This window comes from Cervus canadensis, chromosome 14 (assembly GCF_019320065.1).
Source record: "Cervus canadensis isolate Bull #8, Minnesota chromosome 14, ASM1932006v1, whole genome shotgun sequence".
Classification (NCBI taxonomy): domain Eukaryota; kingdom Metazoa; phylum Chordata; class Mammalia; order Artiodactyla; family Cervidae; genus Cervus; species Cervus canadensis.
The window spans coordinates 68,801,919-68,829,688 of record NC_057399.1 but is presented as its reverse complement, the minus strand read 5'-3'; positions in this window follow the sequence as shown (position 1 = coordinate 68,829,688).

Genomic DNA, 27,770 nt, shown 5'->3' with positions numbered 1-27,770 from the left:
TATTTTTGACAGCTTTTCATGCTTGTCATATTTTGGACACCTTTTCATGCTCTACATATTTTTCAGATCTTTTCATGCTCCTCGTATTTTTGAGACCTTTTCATGCCCCTCGTTTTTTTCAGACCTTTTCATGCTCCTCGTATTTTTCAGACATTTTCATGCTCTTCGTATATTTGAGCCCTTTTCATGCTCCTCGTATTTTCAGACTTTTTCATGCTCTTCATATTTTTCACACCGTTTCTGCTCCTCATATTTCTCATACAGTTTCATGCTCCTCATATTTTTCACACCTTTTGATGCTCCTTATATTTTTCACACCTTTTCATGCTCTTTGTATTTTTCACAGTTTTCATCCTCCTCATATTTTTTGGACCGTTTCATGCCCCTCATATTTTTACACCTTTACATGCTCCACATATATTTGACACCTTTTCATGCTCTTCATATTTTTCACACCTTTTGATGCTCCTCATACTTTTCACAGCTTTTCATGCTCTTCTTATTTTTCAGACCTTTTCATGCTCTGCATATTTTTCACACGTTTTCATGCTCTTCTTTTTTTTCACAGCATTTAATGCTCCTCATATTTTTGACAGCTTTTCATGCTCCTCATATATTTCAGACTGTTTCATGCTCCTCATATATTTCAGACCATTTCATGCTTTTCATATTTTTCACACCGTTTCATGTTCCTCATATTTTTCAGACCTTTTCATGCTCCTCGAAATTTTCAGACCTTTTCATGCTCCTCGTATTTTTCAGACCTTTTCATGCTCCTCGTATTTTTGAGACCTTTTCATGCTCCTCATATTTTTCAGACATTTTCATGCTCCTCGAATTTTTCATACCTTTTCATGCTCCTCGTATTTTTCAGAGTTTTCATGCTACTGGTATTTTTCACAATTTTTCATGCTCTTCGTATTTGTCACACCTTTTCAAGCTCTCCGTTTTTTTCACACCTTTTGATGCTCTTCTGGTTTTTCACACCTTTTCAGGCTCTTCGTATTTTTCAGACCTTTTCATGCCCTTCGTATTGTTCACACCTTTTCATGCTCTTCATATTTTTCAGACCTTTCATGCTCTTGATATTTTTCTCAGCTTTTCATGCTCCTCTTGTTTTTCAAAGCCTTTCATGTTCTCGTATTTTTCACACCTTTTCATGCTCCTCATATTTTTCACACCATTCATGCTCTTCATATTTTTCACACCGTTTCATGCTCCTCATATTTTCCACACAGTTTCATGCTCCTCATATTTTTCACACCTTTACATGCTCCTCATAATTTTGAGACCTTTTCATGCTCTTAATATTTTTGACACCTTTTGATGCTCCTCATATTTTTGACACCTTTTCATGCTCTTCCTATTTTTCAGACCTTTTCATGCTCCTCGTATTTTTGAGACCTTTTCAAATTCCTCGTATTTTTCAGACATTTTCATGCCCTCGTATTTTTCAGACCTTTTCATGCTCCTCGTATTTTTCAGAACTTTTTATGCTCCTAGAATTTTTCAAACCTTTTCATGCTCTTCATATTTTTCACACCTTTTCATGCTCATCGTATTTTTCAAACCTTTTCATGCTCTTCGTACTTTTCACAACTTTTGATGCTCCTCATATTTTTGACACCTTTTCAGTCTCTTCATATTTTTCAGACCTTTTCATGCTCCTCCTATTTTTCAGACATTTTCATGCTCCTCCTGTTTTTCAGGCCTTTTCATGCTCCTCGTATTTTTCACACCTTTTCATGCTCCTCGTATTTTTCACACCTTTTCATGCTCTTCATATTTTTCTCACTGTTTCATCCTCTTCATATTGTTGACAGTTTTTCATGCTCCTCATAATTTTCAGACCATTTCAAGCTCCTCATATTTTTCAGACCGTTTCATGCTCCTCATATTTTTCACACCTTTTCATGATCCTCATATTTTTCACACCTATTCATGCTGTTCATATTTTTCACACCGTTTCATGCTCCTCATATTTTTCACACCTTTACATGCTCCACATGTATTTGACACCTTTTCATGCTCTTCATATTTTTCATACCTTTTGATGCTCCTCATACTTTTGACAGCTTTTCATGCTCTTCTTATTTTTCAGACCTTTTCATTCTCTTGATATTTTTCTCAGCTTTTCATGCTCTTTGTATTTTTCACACCGTTTCCTGCACCTCATATTTTTGGCAGCCGTTCATGCTCCTCATATTTTTCAGACCGTTTCATGCTCCTCATATTTTGAGACCGTTTCATGCTCCTCATATTTTTCACACCTTTTCATGCTCCTCATATTTTTCACACCTTTTCATGCTCTTCATATTTTTCACACCTTTTCACGCTCCTCACATTTTTTCATACAGATTCATGCTCCTCTTATTTTTCACACCTTTACATGCTACTCATATTTTTTACACCTTTTCATGCTCTTCTATTTTTTTGACACCTTTACATTCTACTCATATTTTTGACACCTTTTATGCTCCTATATTTTTGACAAATTTCAGACTTCTTCATATTTTTTTCAGACGTTTTCATGCTCCTTGTATTTTTCAGACGTTTTCATGCTCCTCGTATTTTTCACACCTTTTCATGCTCCTCGTATTTTTCACACTTTTCCTGCTCCTCGTATATTTAACACCTTTTCATGCTTCTCGTATTTTTCACACCTTTTCATGCTCTTCATATTTTTCACAACTTTTTGTGTTCCTCCTATTTTTCACACCTTTTCATGCTCCTCCTATTTTTCAGTCCTTCCCATGCTCCTCGTATTTTTCAGACCTTTTCATGCTCCTCCTATTTTTCAGACCTTTTCATGCTCCTCGTATTTTTCAGAGCTTTTCATGCTCCTCCTATTTTCCAGGCCTTTTCATGCTCCTCCTATTTTTCAGACCTTTTCATGCTCTTCCTGTTTTTCAGACATTTTCTTGCTCCTCCTGTTTTTCAGGCCATTTCCATGCTTCTCGTTAATTTTAGACCTTTTCATGCTCCTCCTGTTTTTCAGACCTTTTCTTGCTCCTCCTGTTTTTCAGGCCTTTTCATGCTCCTCGTATTTTTCAGACCTTTTCATGCTCCTCGTAGTTTTCACACCTTTTCATGCTCTTCATATTTTTTCCTACAGATTCATGCTCCTCTTATTTTTCACACCTTTACATGCTACTCATATTTTTGACACCGTTTCATGCTCTTCATATTTTTGACACCTTTACATGCTACTCATATTTTTTACACCTTCTCATGCTCCTCATATTTTTGACACCTTTTCAGACTCTTCATATTTTTCAGACGTTTTCATACTCCTTGTATTTTTCAGACATTTTCATGCTCCTCCTGTTTTTCATGCCTTTTCATGCTCCTCGTAATTTTCACACCTTTTCATGCTCCTCGTATTTTTCACACCTTTTCATGCTCCTCGTATTTTTCACACCTTTTCATGCTCCTCGTGATTTTCAAACCTTTTCATGTTCCCCGTATTTTTCATACCGTTTCAAGCTTCTCATATTTTTCACACCATTTGACGCTCTTCATATTTTTCACACCGTTTTCATGCTCCTTCATATTTCCAGACAGTTTCAATGGCACCTTCTATTTTTGACAGCTTTTCATGCTTTCATATTTTTGACAGCTTCATGCTGTCATATTTTTTACACCTTTTCATGCTCTACATATTTTTCAGATCTTTTTATGCTCCTCGTATTTTTTAGACCTTTTCCTGCCCCTCGTTTTTTTCAGACCTTTTCATGCTCCTCGTATTTTTCAGACATTTTTATGCTCCTCGTATATTTGAGCCCTTTTCATGCTCCTCGTATTTTCAGACTTTCATGCTCTTCATATTTTTCACACCGTTTCATGCTCCTCATATTTTTCATACAGTTTCATGCTCCTCATATTTTTCACACCTTTTGATGCTCCTTATATTTTTCACACCTTTTCATGCTCTTCGTAATTTTCACAGTTTTCATCCTCCTCATATTTTTTGGTCCGTTTCATGCCCCTCATATTTTTACACCTTTACATGCTCCACATATTTTGACACCTTTTCATGCTCTCATATTTTTCACACCTTTTGATGCTCCTCATACATTTGACAGCTTTTCATGCTCTTCTTATTTTTCAGACCTTTTCATTCTCTGCATATTTTTCACACCTTTTCATGCTCTTCATTTTTTTCACAGCATTTAATGCTCCTCATATTTTTGACAGCTTTTCATGCTCCTCATATATTTCAGACTGTTTCATGCTCCTCATATATTTCAGACCATTTCATGCTTTTCATATTTTTCACACCGTTTCATGTTCCTCATATTTTTCAGACATTTTCATGCTCCTCGAAATTTTCAGACCTTTTCATGCTCCTCGTATTTTTCACACCTTTTCATGCTCCTCGTGATTTTCAAACCTTTTCATGTTCCTCGTATTTTTCATACCGTTTCAAGCTTCTCATATTTTTCACACCATTTCACGCTCTTCATATTTTTCACACCGTTTCATGCTCCTCATATTTTCCAGACAGTTTCATGCACCTCATATATTTGACAGCTTTTCATGCTCTTCATATTTTTGACAGCTTTTCATGCTTGTCATATTTTTTACACCTTTTCATGCTCTACATATTTTTCAGATCTTTTTATGCTCCTCGTATTTTTTAGACCTTTTCCTGCCCCTCGTTTTTTTCAGACCTTTTCATGCTCCTCGTATTTTTCAGACATTTTTATGCTCCTCGTATATTTGAGCCCTTTTCATGCTCCTCGTATTTTCAGACTTTTTCATGCTCTTCATATTTTTCACACCGTTTCATGCTCCTCATATTTCTCATACAGTTTCATGCTCCTCATATTTTTCACACCTTTTGATGCTCCTTATATTTTTCACACCTTTTCATGCTCTTCGTAATTTTCACAGTTTTCATACTCCTCATATTTTTTGGTCCGTTTCATGCCCCTCATATTTTTACACCTTTACATGCTCCACATATATTTGACACCTTTTCATGCTCTCATATTTTTCACACCTTTTGATGCTCCTCATACATTTGACAGCTTTTCATGCTCTTCTTATTTTTCAGACCTTTTCATGCTCTGCATATTTTTCACACCTTTTCATGCTCTTCATTTTTTTCACAGCATTTAATGCTCCTCATATTTTTGACAGCTTTTCATGCTCCTCATATATTTCAGACTGTTTCATGCTCCTCATATATTTCAGACCATTTCATGCTTTTCATATTTTTCACACCGTTTCATGTTCCTCATATTTTTCAGACATTTTCATGCTCCTCGAAATTTTCAGACCTTTTCATGCTCCTCGTATTTTTCAGACCTTTTCATGCTCCTCGTATTTTTCAGACATTTTCATGCTCCTCGTATTTTTCAGAGTTTTCATGCTACTCGTATTTTTCACAATTTTTCATGCTCTTCGTATTTGTGACAACTTTTAAAGCTCTCCGTTTTTTTCACACCTTTTGATGCTCTTCTGGTTTTTCACACCTTTTCAGGCTCTTCGTATTTTTCAGACCTTTTCATGCCCTTCGTATTGTTCACACCTTTTCATGCTCTTCATATTTTTCAGACCTTTCATGCTCTTGATATTTTTCTCAGCTTTTCATGCTCTTCTTGTTTTTCAAAGCCTTTCATGCTCTCGTATTTTTCACAACTTTTCATGCTCCTCATATTTTTCACAGCATTCATGCTCCTCATATTTTTCACACCGTTTCATGCTCCTCATATTTTCCACACAGTTTCATGCTCCTCATATTTTTCACACCTTTACATGCTCCTCATAATTTTGAAACCTTTTCATGCTCTTAATATTTTTGACACCTTTTGATGCTCCTCATATTTTTGACACCTTGTCATGCTCTTCATATTTTTCAGACCTTTTCATGCTCCTCGTATTCTTAAGACCATTTCATGCTCCTCGTATTTTTCAGACCTTTTCATGCTCCTTGTATATTTCAGTCCTCTTCATGCTCGTCAAATGTTTCACAACTTTTCATGCTCCTCATATTTTTGACAGTTTTTCATGCTCCTCATATTTTTCAGACCATTTCATGCTCCTCATATTTTTCACGCCTTTACATGATCCTCATATTTTTCACACCTATTCATGCTGTTCATATTTTTCACACCGTTTCATGCTCCTCATATTTTTCATACTGATTCATGCTCCTCTTATTTTTCACACCTTTACATTTTATTCATATTTTTGACCCCTTTTCATGCTCTTCATATTTTTGACACCTTTTCAAGGTCCTCATATTTTTGACACCTTTTCATGCTCCTTTTATTTTTCACACCTTTTCATGCTCCTCGTATTTTTCAGACCTTTTCATGCTCCTCTTATTTTTCAAACCTTTTCATGCTCCTCAAATTTCTCACACCTTTTATTGCCCCTCATATATTTTACACCTTTTGCAGTTCTCATATTTTTCACACCGTCATGCTCTTCATAATTTGAAACCGTTTCATGCTCCTCATATTTTTGACACCTTTTCATTCTACTCACATTTTTCAGACCATTTCATGCTCCTCATATATTTCAGACCATTTCATGCTCCTCATATATTTTACACCTTTACATGCTCCTCATATTTTTGACACCTTTTCATTCTCTTCATATTTTTCACAACATTTCATGCTCCTCATATTTTTGACACCTTTTCATGCTCTAAATATTTTTCAGACCATTTCATGCTCCTCATATTTTTTTCATGCTCCTCGTATTTTTGAGACCTTTTCATGCTCCTCATATTTTTCAGACATTTTCATGCTCCTCGAATTTTTCATACCTTTTCATGCTCCTCGTATTTTTCAAGTTTTCATGCTACTGGTATTTTTCACAATTTTTCATGCTCTTCGTATTTGTTACACCTTTTCAAGCTCTCCGTTTTTTTCACACCTTTTGATGCTCTTCTGGTTTTTCACACCTTTCCAGGCTCTTCGTATTTTTCAGACCTTTTCATGCCCTTCGTATTGTTCACACCTTTTCATGCTCTTCACATTTTTCAGACCTTTCATGCTCTTGATATTTTTCTCAGCTTTTCATGCTCCTCTTGTTTTTCAAAGCCTTTCATGTTCTCGTATTTTTCACACCTTTTCATGCTCCTCATATTTTTCACACCATTCATGCTCTTCATATTTTTCACACCGTTTCATGCTCCTCATATTTTCCACACAGTTTCATGCTCCTCATATTTTTCACACCTTTACATGCTCCTCATATTTTTGAAACCTTTTCATGCTCTTAATATTTTTGACACCTTTTGATGCTCCTCATATTTTTGACACCTTTTCATGCTCTTCCTATTTTTCAGACCTTTTCATGCTCCTCGTATTTTTGAGACCTTTTCAAACTCCTCGTATTTTTCAGACATTTTCATGCCCTCGTATTTTTCAGACCTTTTCATGCTCCTCGTATTTTTCAGAACTTTTTATGCTCCTAGAATTTTTCAAACCTTTTCATGCTCTTCATATTTTTCACACCTTTTCATGCTCATCGTATTTTTCACACCTTTTCATGCTCTTCGTACTTTTCACAGCTTTTGATGCTCCTCATATTTTTGACACCTTTTCAGACTCTTCATATTTTTCAGACCTTTTCATGCTCCTCCTATTTTTCAGACATTTTCATGCTCCTCCTGTTTTTCAGGCCTTTTCATGCTCCTCGTATTTTTCACACCTTTTCATGCTCCTCGTATTTTTCACACCTTTTCATGCTCTTCATATTTTTCTCACTGTTTCATCCTCTTCATATTGTTGACAGTTTTTCATGCTCCTCATAATTTTCAGACCTTTTCAAGCTCCTCATATTTTTCAGACCGTTTCATGCTCCTCATATTTTTCACACCTTTTCATGATCCTCATATTTTTCACACCTATTCATGCTGTTCATGTTTTTCACACCGTTTCATGCTCCTCATATTTTTCACACCTTTACATGCTCCACATATATTTGACACCTTTTCATGCTCTTCATATTTTTCATACCTTTTGATGCTCCTCATACTTTTGACAGCTTTTCATGCTCTTCTTATTTTTCAGACCTTTTCATTCTCTTGATATTTTTCTCAGCTTTTCATGCTCTTTGTATTTTTCACACCGTTTCCCGCACCTCATATTTTTGGCAGCCGTTCATGCTCCTCATATTTTTCAGACCGTTTCATGCTCCTCATATTTTGAGACCGTTTCATGCTCCTCATATTTTTCACACCTTTTCATGCTCCTCATATTTTTCACACCTTTTCATGCTCTTCATATTTTTCACACCTTTTCACGCTCCTCACATTTTTTCATACAGATTCATGCTCCTCTTATTTTTCACACCTTTACATGCTACTCATATTTTTGACACCTTTTCATGCTCTTCATATTTTTGACACCTTTACATGCTACTCATATTTTTGACACCTTTTCATGCTCCTCATATTTTTGACACATTTCAGACTCTTCATATTTTTCAGACGTTTTCATGCTCCTTGTATTTTTCAGACGTTTTCATGCTCCTCGTATTTTTCACACCTTTTCATGCTCCTCGTATTTTTCACACTTTTCCTGCTCCTCGTATATTTCACACCTTTTCATGCTTCTCGTATTTTTCACACCTTTTCATGCTCTTCATATTTTTCACAACTTTTTGTGTTCCTCCTATTTTTCACACCTTTTCATGCTCCTCCTATTTTTCAGAACTTCCCATGCTCCTCATATTTTTCAGACCTTTTCATGCTCCTCCTATTTTTCAGAGCTTTTCATGCTCCTCCTATTTTCCAGGCCTTTTCATGCTCCTCCTATTTTCCAGGCCTTTTCATGCTCCTCCTATTTTTCAGACCTTTTCATGCTCTTCCTGTTTTTCAGGCCTTTTCATGCTCCTCCTGTTTTTCAGGCCTTTTCATGCTCCTCGTAATTTTCCGACCTTTTCATGCTCCTCGTATTTTTCACACCTTTTCATGCTCTTCATATTTTTTCTTACAGAATTCATGCTCCTCTTATTTTTCACACCTTTACATGCTACTCCATATTTTTGACTACCCGTTTCATGCTCTTCATATTTTTTGAACACCTTTTCATGCTCCTCGTATTTTTCAGAGCTTTTCATGCTCCTCCTATTTTGCAGGCCTTTTCATGCTCCTCCTATTTTTCAGACCTTTTCATGCTCCTCCTATTTTTCAGACCTTTTCATGCTCTTCCTGTTTTTCAGACCTTTTCTTGCTCCTCCTGTTTTTCAGGCCTTTTCATGCTCCTCGTAATTTTCACACCTTTTCATGCTCCTCGTATTTTTCACACCTTTTCATGCTCCTCGTGATTTTCAAACCTTTTCATGTTCCCCGTATTTTTCATACCGTTTCAAGCTTCTCATATTTTTCACACCATTTCACGCTCTTCATATTTTTCACACCGTTTCGTGCTCCTCATATTTTCCAGACAGTTTCATGCACCTCATATATTTGACAGCTTTTCATGCTCTTCATATTTTTGACAGCTTTTCATGCTTGTCATATTTTGGACACCTTTTCATGCTCTACATATTTTTCAGATCTTTTCATGCTCCTCGTATTTTTGAGACCTTTTCATGCCCCTCGTTTTTTTCAGACCTTTTCATGCTCCTCGTATTTTTCAGACATTTTCATGCTCTTCGTATATTTGAGCCCTTTTCATGCTCCTCGTATTTTCAGACTTTTTCATGCTCTTCATATTTTTCACACCGTTTCTGCTCCTCATATTTCTCATACAGTTTCATGCTCCTCATATTTTTCACACCTTTTGATGCTCCTTATATTTTTCACACCTTTTCATGCTCTTCGTATTTTTCACAGTTTTCATCCTCCTCATATTTTTTGGACCGTTTCATGCCCCTCATATTTTTACACCTTTACATGCTCCACATATATTTGACACCTGTTCATGCTCTCATATTTTTCACACCTTTTGATGCTCCTCTTATTTTTGACAGCTTTTCATGCTCTTCTTATTTTTCAGACCTTTTCATGCTCTGCATATTTTTCACACCTTTTCATGCTCTTCATTTTTTTCACAGCATTTAATGCTCCTCATATTTTGACAGCTTTTCATGCTCCTCATATATTTCAGACTGTTTCATGCTCCTCATATATTTCAGACCATTTCATGCTTTTCATATTTTTCACACCGTTTCATGTTCCTCATATTTTTCAGACATTTTCATGCTCCTCGAAATTTTCAGACCTTTTCATGCTCCTCGTATTTTTCAGACCTTTTCATGCTCCTCGTATTTTTGAGACCTTTTCATGCTCCTCATATTTTTCAGAAATTTTCATGCTCCTCGAATTTTTCATACCTTTTCATGCTCCTCGTATTTTTCAGAGTTTTCATGCTACTGGTATTTTTCACAATTTTTCATGCTCTTCGTATTTGTCACACCTTTTCAAGCTCTCCGTTTTTTTCACACCTTTTGATGCTCTTCTGGTTTTTACACCTTTTCAGGCTCTTCGTATTTTTCAGACCTTTTCATGCCCTTCGTATTGTTCACACCTTTTCATGCTCTTCATATTTTTCAGACCTTTCATGCTCTTGATATTTTTCTCAGCTTTTCATGCTCTTCTTGTTTTTCAAAGCCTTTCATGCTCTCGTATTTTTCACACCTTTTCATGCTCCTCATATTTTTCACACCATTCATGCTCTTCATATTTTTCACACCGTTTCATGCTCCTCATATTTTCCACACAGTTTCATGCTCCTCATATTTTTCACACCTTTACATGCTCCTCATAATTTTGAAACCTTTTCATGCTCTTCATATTTTTGACACCTTTTGATGCTCCTCATATTTTTGACACCTTTTCATGCTCTTCCTATTTTTCAGACCTTTTCATGCTCCTCGTATTTTTGAGACCTTTTCAAACTCCTCGTATTTTTCAGACATTTTCATGCCCTCGTATTTTTCAGACCTTTTCATGCTCCTCGTATTTTTCAGAACTTTTTATGCTCCTAGAATTTTTCAAACCTTTTCATGCTCTTCATATTTTTCACACCTTTTCATGCTCATCGTATTTTTCAAACCTTTTCATGCTCTTCGTACTTTTCACACCTTTTGATGCTCCTCATATTTTTGACACCTTTTCAGACTCTTCATATTTTTCAGACCTTTTCATGCTCCTCCTATTTTTCAGACATTTTCATGCTCCTCCTGTTTTTCAGGCCTTTTCATGCTCCTCGTATTTTTCACACCTTTTCATGCTCCTCGTATTTTTCACACCTTTTCATGCACCTCGTATTTTTCACACCTTTTCATGCTCTTCATATTTTTCTCACTGTTTCATCCTCTTCATATTGTTGACAGTTTTTCATGCTCCTCATAATTTTCAGACCATTTCAAGCTCCTCATATTTTTCAGACCGTTTCATGCTCCTCATATTTTTCACACCTTTTCATGATCCTCATATTTTTCACACCTATTCATGCTGTTCATATTTTTCACACCGTTTCATGCTCCTCATATTTTTCACACCTTTACATGCTCCCACATATATTTGACACCTTTTCATGCTCTTCATATTTTCATAACTTTTGAATGCTCATCATACTTTTGACAGCCTTTTCATGCTCTTCTTATTTTTGCAGACCTTTTCAATTCTCTTGATGTTTTTCTCAGCTTTTCATGCTCTTTGTATTTTTCACACCGTTTCCCGCACCTCATATTTTTGGCAGCCGTTCATGCTCCTCATATTTTTCAGACCGTTTCATGCTCCTCATATTTTGAGACCGTTTCATGCTCCTCATATTTTTCACACCTTTTAATGCTCCTCATATTTTTCACACCTTTTCATGCTCTTCATATTTTTCACACCTTTTCACGCTCCTCACATTTTTTCATACAGATTCATGCTCCTCTTATTTTTCACACCTTTACATGCTACTCATATTTTTGACACCTTTTCATGCTCTTCATATTTTTGACACCTTTACATGCTACTCATATTTTTGACACCGAACGTACCCTTTCATTGCTCCTCAAATTTTTGACCAACATTCAGACTCTTCATATTTTCAAACTGTTTTCATGCTCCTTGTTATTTTCGAACGTTTTTTCATGGCTCCTCTGTTATTTTCACACCCTTTTCATGGCTCCTCGTATTTTTTTCACCTTTTTCATGCTCCTCGTATATTTCACCCTTTTCATGCTTCTCGTATTTCAACCTTTTCATGCTCTTCAATATTTTTCACAAATTTTTGTGTTCCTCTATTTTTTTCCACACCTTTCATGCTCCTCCTATTTTCAGTTTTCCAATGCTCCTCGTATTATTCAGACACTTTTTCATAGCTTCCTCCTAGTTTTTCAGAACCTTTTCATGCTCCTCGTATTTTTCAGAGCTTTTCATGCTCCTCGTATTTTTCAGACCTTTTCATGCTCCTCCTATTTTTCAGACCTTTTCATGCTCTTCCTGTTTTTCAGACATTTTCTTGCTCCTCCTGTTTTTCAGGCCATTTCATGCTCCTCGTAATTTTCAGACTTTTTCATGCTCCTCGTATTTTTCACACCTTTTCATGCTCTTCATATTTTTTCCTACAGATTCATGCTCCTCTTATTTTTCACACCTTTACATGCTACTCATATTTTTGACACCGTTTCATGCTCTTCATATTTTTGACACCTTTACATGCTACTCATATTTTTTACACCTTTTCATGCTCCTCATATTTTTGACACCTTTTCAGACTCTTCATTTTTCAGACCTTTTCATGCTCCTTGTATTTTCAGAACCCTTTTCATGCTCCTCCTGTTTTTCCAGGCCTTTACTTTCATGCTTCCTCGTAATTTTTCCACCTTTCATGCTCTCGTAATTTTCACACCTTTTCATGCTCCTCGTGATTTCAACCTTTTCATGTTCCCCGCGTATTTTTTCAATACGCGTTTCAAGCTTCTCATATTTTTCAACACAGCATTTCACGCTCTTCATATTTTTCACAATGCCGTTTCGTGCTCCTCATATTTTCCAGACAGTTTCATGCACCTCATATATTTGACAGCTTTTCATGCTCTTCATATTTTTGACAGCTTTTCATGCTTGTCATATTTTGGACACCTTTTCATGCTCTACATATTTTTCAGATCTTTTTATGCTCCTCGTATTTTTTAGACCTTTTCCTGCCCCTCGTTTTTTTCAGACCTTTTCATGCTCCTCGTATTTTTCAGACATTTTTATGCTCCTCGTATATTTGAGCCCTTTTCATGCTCCTCGTATTTTCAGACTTTCATGCTCTTCATATTTTTCACACCGTTTCATGCTCCTCATATTTTTCATACAGTTTCATGCTCCTCATATTTTTCACACCTTTTGATGCTCCTTATATTTTTCACACCTTTTCATGCTCTTCGTAATTTTCACAGTTTTCATCCTCCTCATATTTTTTGGTCCGTTTCATGCCCCTCATATTTTTACACCTTTACATGCTCCACATATTTTGACACCTTTTCATGCTCTCATATTTTTCACACCTTTTGATGCTCCTCATACATTTGACAGCTTTTCATGCTCTTCTTATTTTTCAGACCTTTTCATTCTCTGCATATTTTTCACACCTTTTCATGCTCTTCATTTTTTTCACAGCATTTAATGCTCCTCATATTTTTGACAGCTTTTCATGCTCCTCATATATTTCAGACTGTTTCATGCTCCTCATATATTTCAGACCATTTCATGCTTTTCATATTTTTCACACCGTTTCATGTTCCTCATATTTTTCAGACATTTTCATGCTTCTCGAAATTTTCAGACCTTTTCATGCTCCTCGTATTTTTCAGACCTTTTCTTGCTCCTCGTATTTTTGAGACCTTTTCATGCTCCTCATATTTTTCAGACATTTTCATGCTCCTCGAATTTTTCATACCTTTTCATGCTCCTCGTATTTTTCAGTGTTTTCATGCTACTCGTATTTTTCACAATTTTTCATGCTCTTCGTATTTGTCACACCTTTTCAAGCTCTCCGTTTTTTTCACACCTTTTGATGCTCTTCTGGTTTTTCACACCTTTTCAGGCTCTTCGTATTTTTCAGACCTTTTCATGCCCTTCGTATTGTTCACACGTTTTCATGCTCTTCATATTTTTCAGACCTTTCATGCTCTTGATATTTTTCTCAGCTTTTCATGCTCTTCTTGTTTTTCAAAGCCTTTCATGCTCTCGTATTTTTCACACCTTTTCATGCTCCTCATATTTTTCACACCATTCATGCTCTTCATATTTTTCACACCGTTTCATGCTCCTCATATTTTCCACACAGTTTCATGCTCCTCATATTTTTCACACCTTTACATGCTCCTCATAATTTTGAAACCTTTTCATGCTCTTAATATTTTTGACACCTTTTGATGCTCCTCATATTTTTGACACCTTTTCATGCTCTTCCTATTTTTCAGACCTTTTCATGCTCCTCGTATTTTTGAGACCTTTTCAAACTCCTCGTATTTTTCAGACATTTTCATGCCCTCGTATTTTTCAGACCTTTTCATGCTCCTCGTATTTTTCAGAACTTTTTATGCTCCTAGAATTTTTCAAACCTTTTCATGCTCTTCATATTTTTCACACCTTTAGGTGTCAAAAATATGAGGAGCATTTAAACGTGTGAAAAATGTGACGAGCATGAAAAGGTGTCAAAAATATGAGGAGCATGAAAAGGTCTGAAAAACATGAAGAACATTAAAAGGTGTCAAAAATATGAGGAGCATGAAAAGGTGTGAAAAATATGAGGAGCATGAAAAGGTGTGAAAAATATGAAGACCTTAAAAAGATTTCAAAAATATGAGGAGCATGAAAAGTTGTGAAAAATATGAAGACCATGGAAAGGTATGAAAAATATCAAGAGCATGAAACGGTCTGAAAAATATGAGGAGCAGGAAACTGTCTGAAAAATATGAGGGGCATGAAAAATTGTCAAAAATATGTGGAGCATGAAATGGTGTGAAAAAAGTGAAGAGCATGAAAAGATGTGAAAAATATGACGAGCATGTACTGGTGGGAAATATACGAAGAGCATGAAAAGATGTGAAAACCAGGAAGAGCATGAAAAGGTGTGAAAAATAACTAGAGCATGAAACGGCCTGAAAAATTCGAAGAGCAGGAAACGGTGTGAAAAACAAGAAGAGCATGAAAGGGTTTGAAAAATACGAAGAGCATAAAAAGGTCTGCAAAATGCGAGAAGCAGGAAAAGGTCTGAAATATACGCGGAGCATGAAAAGGTGTTAAAAATATGAGGAGCATGAAAAGGTGTGAAAAATACGAGGAGCATGAAATGGTCTGAAAAAACGAGGAGCATTAAAAGGTGTGAAAAATACTAGGAACGTGAAAAGGTGTGAAGTATATGAGGAGCATGAAAAGGTGTGTAAAATACGAGGAGCATGAAAATGTGTGAAAAATATGAAGAGCATGAAAGGGTATAAAAAATATAAGGAGCATGAAATGGTGTGAAAAATAAGAGGAGCATGAAATGGTGTGAAAAAAAGAGGAGCATGAAAAGATCTGAAAATTAAGAGGAGCATTTAAAGGTCTGAAAAATACGAGGAGCATGAAAAGTTCTGAAAAATACGAGGAGCATGAAAAGGTGTGAAATATACGAGGAGCATGAAAAGGTCTGAAAAATATGTAGAGCATGAACAGGTGAAAAAATATGAGGAGAATGAAAAGGTGTGAAAAATACGAAGAGCAGGAAAAGGTGTGAAAAATACGAAGAGCAGGAATAGGTGTGAAAATAATCAAAAGCATGAAAAGGTCTGAAAATATGAAGAGCATGATAAGGTGTAAAAAATATGAGGAGCATTAAAAGGTGTCGAAAATATGAGAAGCATGTAAAGGTGTGAAAAATATGAGAAGCATGAAACTGTATGAAAAATTAGAGGAGGATGAAACGGTGTGAAAAATATGAAGCGCATGGAAAGGTGTGAAAAATATCAAGAGCATGAAAGATGTGAAAACCTGAAGGGCATGAAAAGGTGTGAAAAATATCAAGAGCATGAAAAGGTCTGAGGAATATCAAGAGCATGAAAAGGTATGAAAAATTCAAAGAGCATGAAAAGATGTGAAAAATACGAAGAGCATGAAAAGTTGTGAAAAATACCAGGAGCATGAAAAGGTGTGAAAAATACTAGGAGCAGAAAAGGTGTGAAAAGTACGAGGAGCATTAAAATGTCTGAAAAATACGAGAGCATGAAAAGGTGTGAAAACACGAAGAGCATGAAAAGCTGTGAAAAATATAAGAAGCATGTAAAGGTCTGAAAAATATGAAGAGCATGAAAAGGTGTGAAAAATATGAAGAGCATGAAAAAATGTGAAAAATAAGAAGAGCATGAAAAGGTGTGAAAAAAATGAAGAGCATGTAAAAGTGTGGAAAATAAGAAGAGCATAAAAAGGTGAGACAAATACGAAGAGCATGAAAAGGTCTGAAAAATACGAGGAGCATGAAAACGTCTTAAAAATACCAGGCACATGAAAAGGTCTGAAAAATATGTAGAGCATGAACAGCTGCCAAAAATATGAGGAGAATGAAAAGGTGTGCAAAATATGAAAAGCATGAAAAGGTGGGAAAAATATGAGGAGCATGTAAAGGTGTGAAAAATATGAGGAGCATGAAAAGGTCTGAAAAACATGAAGAGCATGAAAAGGTGTCAAAAATATGAGGAGCATGAAAAGTTGTGAATAATATGAAGACCATGAAATGGGGTGAAAAATATCAAGAGCATGAAACGTTCTGAAAAATATGAGGAGCAGGAAACTGTCTGAAAAATATGAGGGGCATGAAAAACTGTCAAAAATATGTGGAGCATTAAATGGTGTGAAAAAAGGGAAGAGCATGAAAAGGTGTGAAAAATATGACGAGCATGAAATGGTGGGAAATATACGAAGAGCATGAAAAGTGTGAAAAACACGAAGAGCATGAAAAGGTGTGAAAAATATCAAGAGTCTGAAACGCCCTGAAAAATTCGAAGAGCAGGAAAGGGGTGAAAAACACGAAGAGCATGAAAAGGATTGAGAAATACGAAGAGCATGAAAAGGTCTGCCAAATACGAGAAGCATGAAAAGGTCTGAAATATATGAGGAGCATGAAAAGGTGTGAAAAATATGAGGATCATGAAAAAGTGTGAAAAACACGAGGAGCATGAAAAGGTGTGAAAAATACGAGGAGCGTGAAATGGTCTGAAAACTCGAGGAGCATGAAAAGGTGTGAAAATTCCGAGCAGCATGAAAAGGTCTGAAAAATACGAGGAGCAAAAAAGGGTGAAAAATACGAAGAGCATGAAACGTGTGATAAATAAATGGAGCATGAAAACGTCTGAAAAATACGAGGAGCATGAAAAGGTCTGAAAAATACGAGGAGCATGACAAGGTCTGAAAAATATGAGGAGCATGAAATGGTCTGAAAAGTACTAGGAACATTAAAAGGTCTGAAAAATTCGAGCAGCATGAAAAGGACTGCAATATATGAAGAGCATGAAAAGGTTTCAAAAATATGAGGAGCATGAAGAGGTGTGAAAAATATGAGGAGAATGAAACTGTATGAAAAATCTGAGGAGCATGAAATAGTGTGAAATATAGGAGGAGCATGAAAAGGTGTGTAAAATACGAGGAGCATGAAAATGTGTGAAAAATATGAAGAGCATGAAAGGGTATGAAAAATATGAGGAGCATGAAATGGTGTGAAAAAATGAGGAGCATGAAAAAATCTGAAAATTAAGAGGAACATTTAAAGCTCTGAAAAATACGAGGAGCATGAAAAGGTGTGAAATATACGAGGAGCATGAAAAGGTCTGAAAAATATGAAGAGCATGAAAAGGTGTCAAAAATATGAGGAGCATTTTAAGGTGTGAAAAATAGGAAGAGCATGAATCGGTATGAAAAATATGAGGAACATGAAACGGTGTGAAAAATAGGAAGAGCATGAAAAGGTGTCTAAAATATGAGGAGCATGAAACCTTGTGAAAAATGTGAAGAGCATGAAAAGGTGTCAAAAATATGAGGAGCATGAAAAGGTCTGAAAAACATGAAGAACATTAAAAGGTGTCAAAAATATGAGGAGCATGAAAAGGTGTGAAAAAAATGAAGAGCTTCAAAAGATTTCAAAAATATGAGGAGCATGAAAAGTTGTGAAAAATATGAAGACCATGGAAAGGTATGAAAAATATCAAGAGCATGAAACGGACTGAAAAATATGAGGAGAAGGAAACTGTCTGAAATATATGAGGGGCATGAAAAATTGTCAAAAATATGTGGAGCATGAAATGGTGTGAAAAAAGTGAAGAGCATGAAAAGGTGTGAAAAATATGACGAGCATGAACCGGTGGGAAATATACGAAGAGCATGAAAAGGTGTGAAAACCAGGAAGAGCATGAAAAGTTGTGAAAAATATCTAGAGCGTGAAACGGCCTGAAAAATTCGAAGAGCAGGAAACGGTGTGAAAAACATGAAGAGCATGAAAGGGGTTGAAAAATACGAAGAGCATGAAAAGTTCTGCAAAATGCGAGAAGCAGGAAAAGGTCTGAAATATACGAGGAGCATGAAAAGGTGTGAAAAATACGAGGAGCATGAAAAGATGTGAAAAATACGAGGAACATGAAAAGCTGCGAAAAATACGAGGCGCATGAAATGGTCTGAAAAAACGAGGAGCATGAAAAGGTGTGAAAAATACTAGGAACGTGAAAAGGTGTGAAGTATATGAGGAGCATGAAAAGGTGTGTAAAATACGAGGAGCATGAAAATGTGTGAAAAATATGAAGAGCATGAAAGGGTATAAAAAATATGAGGAGCATGAAATGGTGTGAAAAATAAGAGGAGCATGAAATGGTGTGAAAAAAAGAGGAGCATGAAAAGATCTGAAAATTAAGAGGAGCATTTAAAGGTCTGAAAAATACGAGGAGCATGAAAAGTTCTGAAAAATACGAGGAGCATGAAAAGGTGTGAAATATACGAGGAGCATGAAAAGGTCTGAAAAATATGAAGAGCATGAAAAGGTGTCAAAAATATAAGGAGCATAAAAAGGTGTGAAAAATACGAAGAGCAGGAAAAGGTGTGAAAATTATCAAAAGCATGAAAAGGTCTGAAAAATATGAACAGCATGATAAGGTGTCAAAAATATGAGGAGCATTAAAAGGTGTCGAAAATATGAGAAGCATGTAAAGGTGTGAAAAATATGAGGAGCATGAAACTGTATGAAAAATTAGAGGAGGATGAAACGGTGTGAAAAATATGAAGCGCATGTAAAGGTGTGAAAAATATCAAGAGCATGAAAAGTTCTGAGGAATATCAAGAGCATGAAAAGATATGAAAAATTCAAAGAGCATGAAAAGATGTGAAAAATACGAAGAGCATGAAAAGTTGTGAAAAATACCAGGAGCATGAAAAGGTGTGAAAAATACTAGGAGCATGAAAAGGTGTGAAAAGTACGAGGAGCATTAAAATGTCTGAAAAATACGAGAGCATGAAAAGGTGTGAAAACACGAAGAGCATGAAAAGCTGTGAAAAATATAAGAAGCATGTAAAGGTCTGAAAAATATGAAGAGCATGAAAGGTGTGAAAAATATGAAGAGCATGAAAAAATGTGAAAAATAAGAAGAGCATGAAAAGGGGTGAAAAAAATGCAGAGCATGTAAAAGTGTGGAAAATAAGAAGAGCATAAAAAGGTGAGACAAATACGAAGAGCATGAAAAGGTCTGAAAAATACGAGGAGCATGAAAACGTCTTAAAAATACCAGGCACATGAAAAGGTCTGAAAAATATGTAGAGCATGAACAGCTGTCAAAAATATGAGGAGAATGAAAAGGTGTGCAAAATATGAAAAGCATGAAAAGGTGGGAAAAATATGAGGAGCATGTAAAGGTGTGAAAAATATGAGGAGCATGAAAAGGTCTGAAAAACATGAAGAGCATGAAAAGGTGTCAAAAATATGAGGAGCATGAAAAGTTGTGAATAATATGAAGACCATGAAATGGTGTGAACAATATCAAGAGCATGAAACGTTCTGAAAAATATGAGGAGCAGGAAACTGTCTGAAAAATATGAGGGGCATGAAAAACTGTCAAAAATATGTGGAGCATGAAATGGTGTGAAAAAAGGGAAGAGCATGAAAAGGTGTGAAAAATATGACGAGCATGAACCGGTGGGAAATATACGAAGAGCATGAAAAGTGTGAAAAACACGAAGAGCATGAAAAGGTGTGAAAAATATCAAGAGCCTGAAACGCCCTGAAAAATTCGAAGAGCAGGAAAGGGGAGAAAAACACGAAGAGCATGAAAAGGATTGAGAAATACGAAGAGCATGAAAAGGTCTGCCAAATACGAGAAGCATGAAAAGGTCTGAAATATACGAGGAGCATGAAAAGGTGTGAAAAATATGAGGAGCATGAAAAAGTGTGAAAAATATGAGGAGCATGAAATGGTCTGAAAACTCGAGGAGCATGAAAAGGTGTGAAAATTCCGAGCAGCATGAAAAGGTCTGAAAAATACGAGGAGCAAATACGGGTGAAAAATACGAAGAGCATGAAATTTGTGATAAATAAATGGAGCATGAAAACGTCTGAAAAATACGAGGAGCATGAAAAGGTCTGAAAAATACGAGGAGCATGATAAGGTCTGAAAAATATGAGGAGCATGAAATGGTCTGAAAAGTACTAGGAGCATTAAAAGGTCTGAAAAATTCGAGCAGCATGAAAAGGACTGCAATATATGAAGAGCATGAAAAGGTTTCAAAAATATGAGGAGCATGTAGAGGTGTGAAAAATATGAGGAGAATGAAACTGTATGAAAAATCTGAGGAGCATGAAATAGTGTGAAATACAGGAGGAGCATGAAAAGGTGTGTAAAATACGAGGAGCATGAAAAGGTGTGAAAAATATGAAGAGCATGAAAGGGTATGAAAAATATGAGGAGCATGAAATGGTGTGAAAAAATGAGGAGCATGAAAAAATCTGAAAATTAAGAGGAACATTTAAAGCTCTGAAAAATACGAGGAGCATGAAAAGGTGTGAAATATACGAGGAGCATGAAAAGGTGTGAAAAATATGAAGAGCATAAAAAGGTGTCAAAAATATGAGGAGCATTTAAAGGTGTGAAAAATAGGAAGAGCATGAATCTGTATGAAAAATATGAGGAGCATGAAACGGTGTGAAAAATAGGAAGAGCATGAAAAGGTGTCAAAAATATGAGGAGCATGAAACCTTGTGAAAAATGTGAAGAGCATGAAAAGGTGTCAAAAATATGAGGAGCATGAAAAGGTCTGAAAAACATGAAGAACATTAAAAGGTGTCAAAAATATGAGGAGCATGAAAAGGTGTGAAAAAAATGAGGAGCATGAAAAGGTGTGAAAAATATGAAGAGCTTCAAAAGATTTCAAAAATATGAGGAGCATGAAAAGTTGTGAAAAATATGAAGACCATGGAAAGGTATGAAAAATATCAAGAGCATGAAACGGTCTGAAAAATATGAGGAGAAGGAAACTGTCTGAAATATATGAGGGGCATGAAAAATTGTCAAAAATATGTGGAGCATGAAATGGGGTGAAAAAAGTGAAGAGCATGAAAAGGTGTGAAAAATATGACGAGCATGAACCGGTGGGAAATATACGAAGAGCATGAAAAGGTGTGAAAACCAGGAAGAGCATGAAAAGTTGTGAAAAATATCTAGAGCGTGAAACGGCCTGAAAAATTCGAAGAGCAGGAAACGGTGTGAAAAACACGAAGAGCATGAAAGGGTTTGAAAAATACGAAGAGCATGAAAAGTTCTGCAAAATGCGAGAAGCAGGAAAAGGTCTGAAATATACGAGGAGCATGAAAAGGTGTGAAAAATACGAGGAGCATGAAAAGGTGTGAAAAATACGAGGAACATGAAAAGGTGCAAAAAATACGAGGCGCATGAAATGGTCTGAAAAAATGAGGAGCATGAAAAGGTGTGAAAAATACTAGGAACGTGAAAAGGTGTGAAGTATATGAGGAGCATGAAAAGGTGTGTAAAATACGAGGAGCATGAAAATGTGTGAAAAATATGAAGAGCATGAAAGGGTATAAAAAATATGAGGAGCATGAAATGGTGTGAAAAATAAGAGGAGCATGAAATGGTGTGAAAAAAGAGGAGCATGAAAAGATCTGAAAATTAAGAGGAGCATTTAAAGGTCTGAAAAATACGAGGAGCATGAAAAGCTCTGAAAAATACGAGGAGCATGAAAAGGTGTGAAATATACGAGGAGCATGAAAAGGTCTGAAAAATATGAAGAGCATTAAAAGGTGTCAAAAATATAAGGAGCATGAAAAGTTGTGAAAAATACGAAGAGCAGGAAAAGGTGTGAAAAATACGAAGAGCAGGAAAAGGTGTGAAAATAATCAAAAGCATGAAAAGGTCTGAAAATATGAAGAGCATGATAAGGTGTAAAAAATATGAGGAGCATTAAAAGGTGTCAAAAATATGAGAAGCATGTAAAGGTGTGAAAAATATGAGAAGCATGAAACTGTATGAAAAATTAGAGGAGGATGAAACGGTGTGAAAAATATGAAGCGCATGTAAAGGTGTGAAAAATATCAAGAGCATGAAAAGTTCTGAGGAATATCAAGAGCATGAAAAGATATGAAAAATTCAAAGAGCATGAAAAGATGTGAAAAATACCAGGAGCATGAAAAGTTGTGAAAAATACCAGGAGCATGAAAAGGTGTGAAAAATACTAGAAGCATGAAAAGGTGTGAAAAGTACGAGGAGCATTAAAATGTCTGAAAAATACGAGAGCATGAAAAGGTGTGAAAAACACGAAGAGCATGAAAAGCTGTGAAAAATATAAGAAGCATGTAAAGGTCTGAAAAATATGAAGAGCATGAAAGGTGTGAAAAATATGAAGAGCATGAAAAAATGTGAAAAATAAGAAGAGCATGAAAAGGGGTGAAAAAAATGCAGAGCATGTAAAAGTGTGGAAAATAAGAAGAGCAAAAAAAGGTGAGACAAATACGAAGAGCATGAAAAGGTCTGAAAAATACGAGGAGCATGAAAACGTCTTAAAAATACCAGGCACATGAAAAGGTCTGAAAAATATGTAGAGCATGAACAGCTGTCAAAAATATGAGGAGAAGGAAAAGGTGTGCAAAATATGAAAAGCATGAAAAGGTGGGAAAAATATGAGGAGCATGTAAAGGTGTGAAAAATATGAGGAGCATGAAAAGGTCTGAAAAACATGAAGAGCATGAAAAGGTGTCAAAAATATGAGGAGCATGAAAAGTTGTGAATAATATGAAGACCATGAAATGGTGTGAAAAATATCAAGAGCATGAAACGTTCTGAAAAATATGAGGAGCAGGAAACTGTCTGAAAAATATGAGGGGCATGAAAAACTGTCAAAAATATGTGGAGCATGAAATGGTGTGAAAAAAGGGAAGATCATGAAAAGGTGTGAAAAATATGACGAGCATGAAATGGTGGGAAATATACGAAGAGCATGAAAAGTGTGAAAAACACGAAGAGCATGAAAAGGTGTGAAAAATATCAAGAGCCTGAAACGCCCTGAAAAATTCGAAGAGCAGGAAAGGGGTGAAAAACACGAAGAGCATGAAAAGGATTGAGAAATACGAAGAGCATGAAAAGGTCTGCCAAATACGAGAAGCATGAAAAGGTCTGAAATATACGAGGAGCATGAAAAGGTGTGAAAAATATGAGGATCATGAAAAAGTGTGAAAAACACGAGGAGCATGAAAAGGTGTGAAAAATACGAGGAGCATGAAATGGTCTGAAAACTCGAGGAGCATGAAAAGGTGTGAAAATTCCGAGCAGCATGAAAAGGTCTGAAAAATACGAGGAGCAAATAAGGGTGAAAAATACGAAGAGCATGAAACGTGTGATAAATAAATGGAGCATGAAAACGTCTGAAAAATATGAGGAGCATGAAAAGGTGTGAAAAATACGAGGAGCATGACAAGGTCTGAAAAATATGAGGAGCATGAAATGGTCTGAAAAGTACTAGGAGCATTAAAAGGTCTGAAAAATTCGAGCAGCATGAAAAGGACTGCAATATATGAAGAGCATGAAAAGGTTTCAAAAATATGAGGAGCATGTAGAGGTGTGAAAAATATGAGGAGAATGAAACTGTATGAAAAATCTGAGGAGCATAAAATAGTGTGAAATATAGGAGGAGCATGAAAAGGTGTGTAAAATACGAGGAGCATGAAAATGTGTGAAAAATATGAAGAGCATGAAAGGGTATGAAAAATATGAGGAGCATGAAATGGTGTGAAAAAATGAGGAGCATGAAAAAATCTGAAAAATAAGAGGAACATTTAAAGCTCTGAAAAATACGAGGAGCATGAAAAGGTGTGAAATATACGAGGAGCATGAAAAGGTCTGAAAAATATGAAGAGCATGAAAAGGTGTCAAAAATATGAGGAGCATTTTAAGGTGTGAAAAATAGGAAGAGCATGAAACTGTATGAAAAATATGAGGAACATGAAACGGTGTGAAAAATAGGAAGAGCATGAAAAGGTGTCTAAAATATGAGGAGCATGAAACCTTGTGAAAAATGTGAAGAGCATGAAAAGGTGTCAAAAATATGAGGAGCATGAAAAGGTCTGAAAAAAATGAAGAACATTAAAAGGTGTCAAAAATATGAGGAGCATGAAAAGGTGTGAAAAAAATGAGGAGCATGAAAAGGTGTGAAAAATATGAAGAGCTTCAAAAGATTTCAAAAATATGAGGAGCATGAAAAGTTGTGAAAAATATGAAGACCATGGAAAGGTATGAAAAATATCAAGAGCATGAAACGGTCTGAAAAATATGAGGAGAAGGAAACGGTCTGAAATATATGAGGGGCATGAAAAATTGTCAAAAATATGTGGAGCATGAAATGGTGTGAAAAAAGTGAAGAGCATGAAAAGGTGTGAAAAATATGACGAGCATGAACCGGTGGGAAATATACGAAGAGCATGAAAAGGTGTGAAAAACAGGAAGAGCATGAAAAGTTGTGAAAAATATCTAGAGCGTGAAACGGCCTGAAAAATTCGAAGAGCAGGAAACGGTGTGAAAAACATGAAGAGCATGAAAGGGTTTGAAAAATACGAAGAGCATGAAAAGTTCTGCAAAATGCGAGAAGCAGGAAAAGGTCTGAAATATACGAGGAGCATGAAAAGGTGTGAAATATACGAGGAGCATGAAAAAGATATGTGAAAATAGCGAGGAACATGAAAAAGCTTGCGAAAAAATACGAGGCGCATGAAGGTCTGAAAAACGAGGAGCATGAAAGGTGTGAAAAAAATACTAGAAGTGAAAGGGGAAGTATATGAGGAGCATGAAATAGGTGTGTAAAATACGAGGAGCATGAAAATGTGTGAAAAATATGAAGAGCATGAAAAGGTATAAAAATATGAGGAGCATGAAATGGTGTGAAAAATAAGAAGGGCATGAATGTGTGAAAAAAAAGAGGAGTGCATGAAAGATCTGAAAAATTAGAGGAGCATTTAAAGGTCTGAAAAATACGAGGAGCATGAAAAGCTCTGAAAAAATAAGAGGAGACGTGAAAAGTGTAAAATATCAGGAGCATGGAAAAGGTCCTGAAAAATACGAGGAGACATGAAACGTCGTAAAAATACCAGGCACAAGAAAAGGTCCTGAAAAATATGTAGAGCATGAACCAGCTGTCAAAAATATGAGGAGAATGAAAAAGTGGTGCAAATATGAAAAGCATGAAAAGGTGGGAAAATATGAGAGCATGTAAAGGTGTGAAATATGAGGAGCATGAAAGGTCTGAAAAACATGAAGAAGCATGAAAAAGGTGTCAAAAATCGAGGAGCATGAAGTTGTGAAATAATATGAAACATGAAATGGGTGAAAAAATAATCAAGAGCATGAAACGTTCTGAAAAATATGAGGAAGCAGAAACTGTCTGAAAAATATGAGGGGGCATTGAAACTGTCAAAATATGTGGAGCATGAAATGGTGTAAAAAAAGGGAAGAGCATGAAAAGGTGTGAAAAATATGACGAGCATGAAATGGTGGGAAATATACGAAGAGCATGAAAAGTGTGAAAAACACGAAGAGCATGAAAAGGTGTGAAAAATATCAAGAGTCTGAAACGCCCTGAAAAATTCGAAGAGCAGGAAAGGGGTGAAAAACACGAAGAGCATGAAAAGGATTGAGAAATACGAAGAGCATGAAAAGGTCTGCCAAATACGAGAAGCATGAAAAGGTCTGAAATATACGAGGAGCATGAAAAGGTGTGAAAAATATGAGGATCATGAAAAAGTGTGAAAAACACGAGGAGCATGAAAAGGTGTGTAAAATACGAGGAGCATGAAAATGTGTGAAAAATATGAAGAGCATGAAAGGGTATAAAAAATATGAGGAGCATGAAATGGTGTGAAAAATAAGAGGAGCATGAAATGGTGTGAAAAAAGAGGAGCATGAAAAGATCTGAAAATTAAGAGGAGCATTTAAAGGTCTGAAAAATACGAGGAGCATGAAAAGATCTGAAAAATACGAGGAGCTGAAAAGGTGTGAAATATACGAGGAGCATGAAAAGGTCTTGAAAAATATGAAGAGCATGAAAAGGTGCAAAATATAAGGAGCATAAAAGGTGTGAAAAACGAAGAGCAGGAAAAGGTGTGAAAATTATCAAAAAGCATGAAAAGGTCTGAAAATATGAAGAGCATGATAAGGTGTAAAAACATGAAAAGGTGTGAAAAATACTAGGAACGTGAAAAGGTGTGAAGGATATGAGGAGCATGAAAAGGTGTGTAAAATACGAGGAGCATGAAAATGTGTGAAAAATATGAAGAGCATGAAAGGGTATGAAAAATATGAGAAGCATGAAATGGTGTGAAAAATAAGAGGAGCATGAAATGGTGTGAAAAAAAGAGGAGCATGAAAAGATCTGAAAATTAAGAGGAGCATTTAAAGGTCTGAAAAATACGAGGAGCATGAAAAGGTGTGAAATATACGAGGAGCATGAAAAGGTCTGAAAAATATGAAGAGCATGAAAAGGTGTCAAAAATATAAGGAGCATAAAAAGGTGTGAAAAATACGAAGAGCAGGAAAAGGTGTGAAAATTATCAAAAGCATGAAAAGGTCTGAAAATATGAAGAGCATGATAAGGTGGAAAAAATATGAGGAGCATTAAAAGGTGTCGAAAATATGAGAAGCATGTAAAGGTGTGAAAAATATGAGAAGCATGAAACTGTATGAAAAATAAGAGGAGGATGAAACGGTGTGAAAAATATGAAGCGCATGTAAAGGTGTGAAAAATATCAAGAGCATGAAAAGTTCTGAGGAATATCAAGAGCATGAAAAGATATGAAAAATTCAAAGAGCATGAAAAGATGTGAAAAATACGAAGAGCATGAAAAGTTGTGAAAAATACCAGGAGCATGAAAAGGTGTGAAAAATACTAGGAGCATGAAAAGGTGTGAAAAGTACGAGGAGCATTAAAATGTCTGAAAAATACGAGAGCATGAAAAGGTGTGAAAAACACAAAGAGCATGAAAAGCTGTGAAAAATATAAAAAGCATGAAAAGGTCTGAAAAATATGAAGAGCATGAAAAGGTGTGAAAAATATGAAGAGCATGAAAAAATGTGAAAAATAAGAAGAGCATGAAAAGGTGTGAAAAAAATGCAGAGCATGTAAAAGTGTGGAAAATAAGAAGAGCATAAAAAGGTGAGACAAATACGAAGAGCATGAAAAGGTCTGAAAAATACGAGGAGCATGAAAACGTCTTAAAAATACCAGGAACATGAAAAGGTCTGAAAAAATATGTAGAGCATGAAACATAAGCTGTAGCAAAAAATAGAGGAGAATGAAAAGGTTGCAA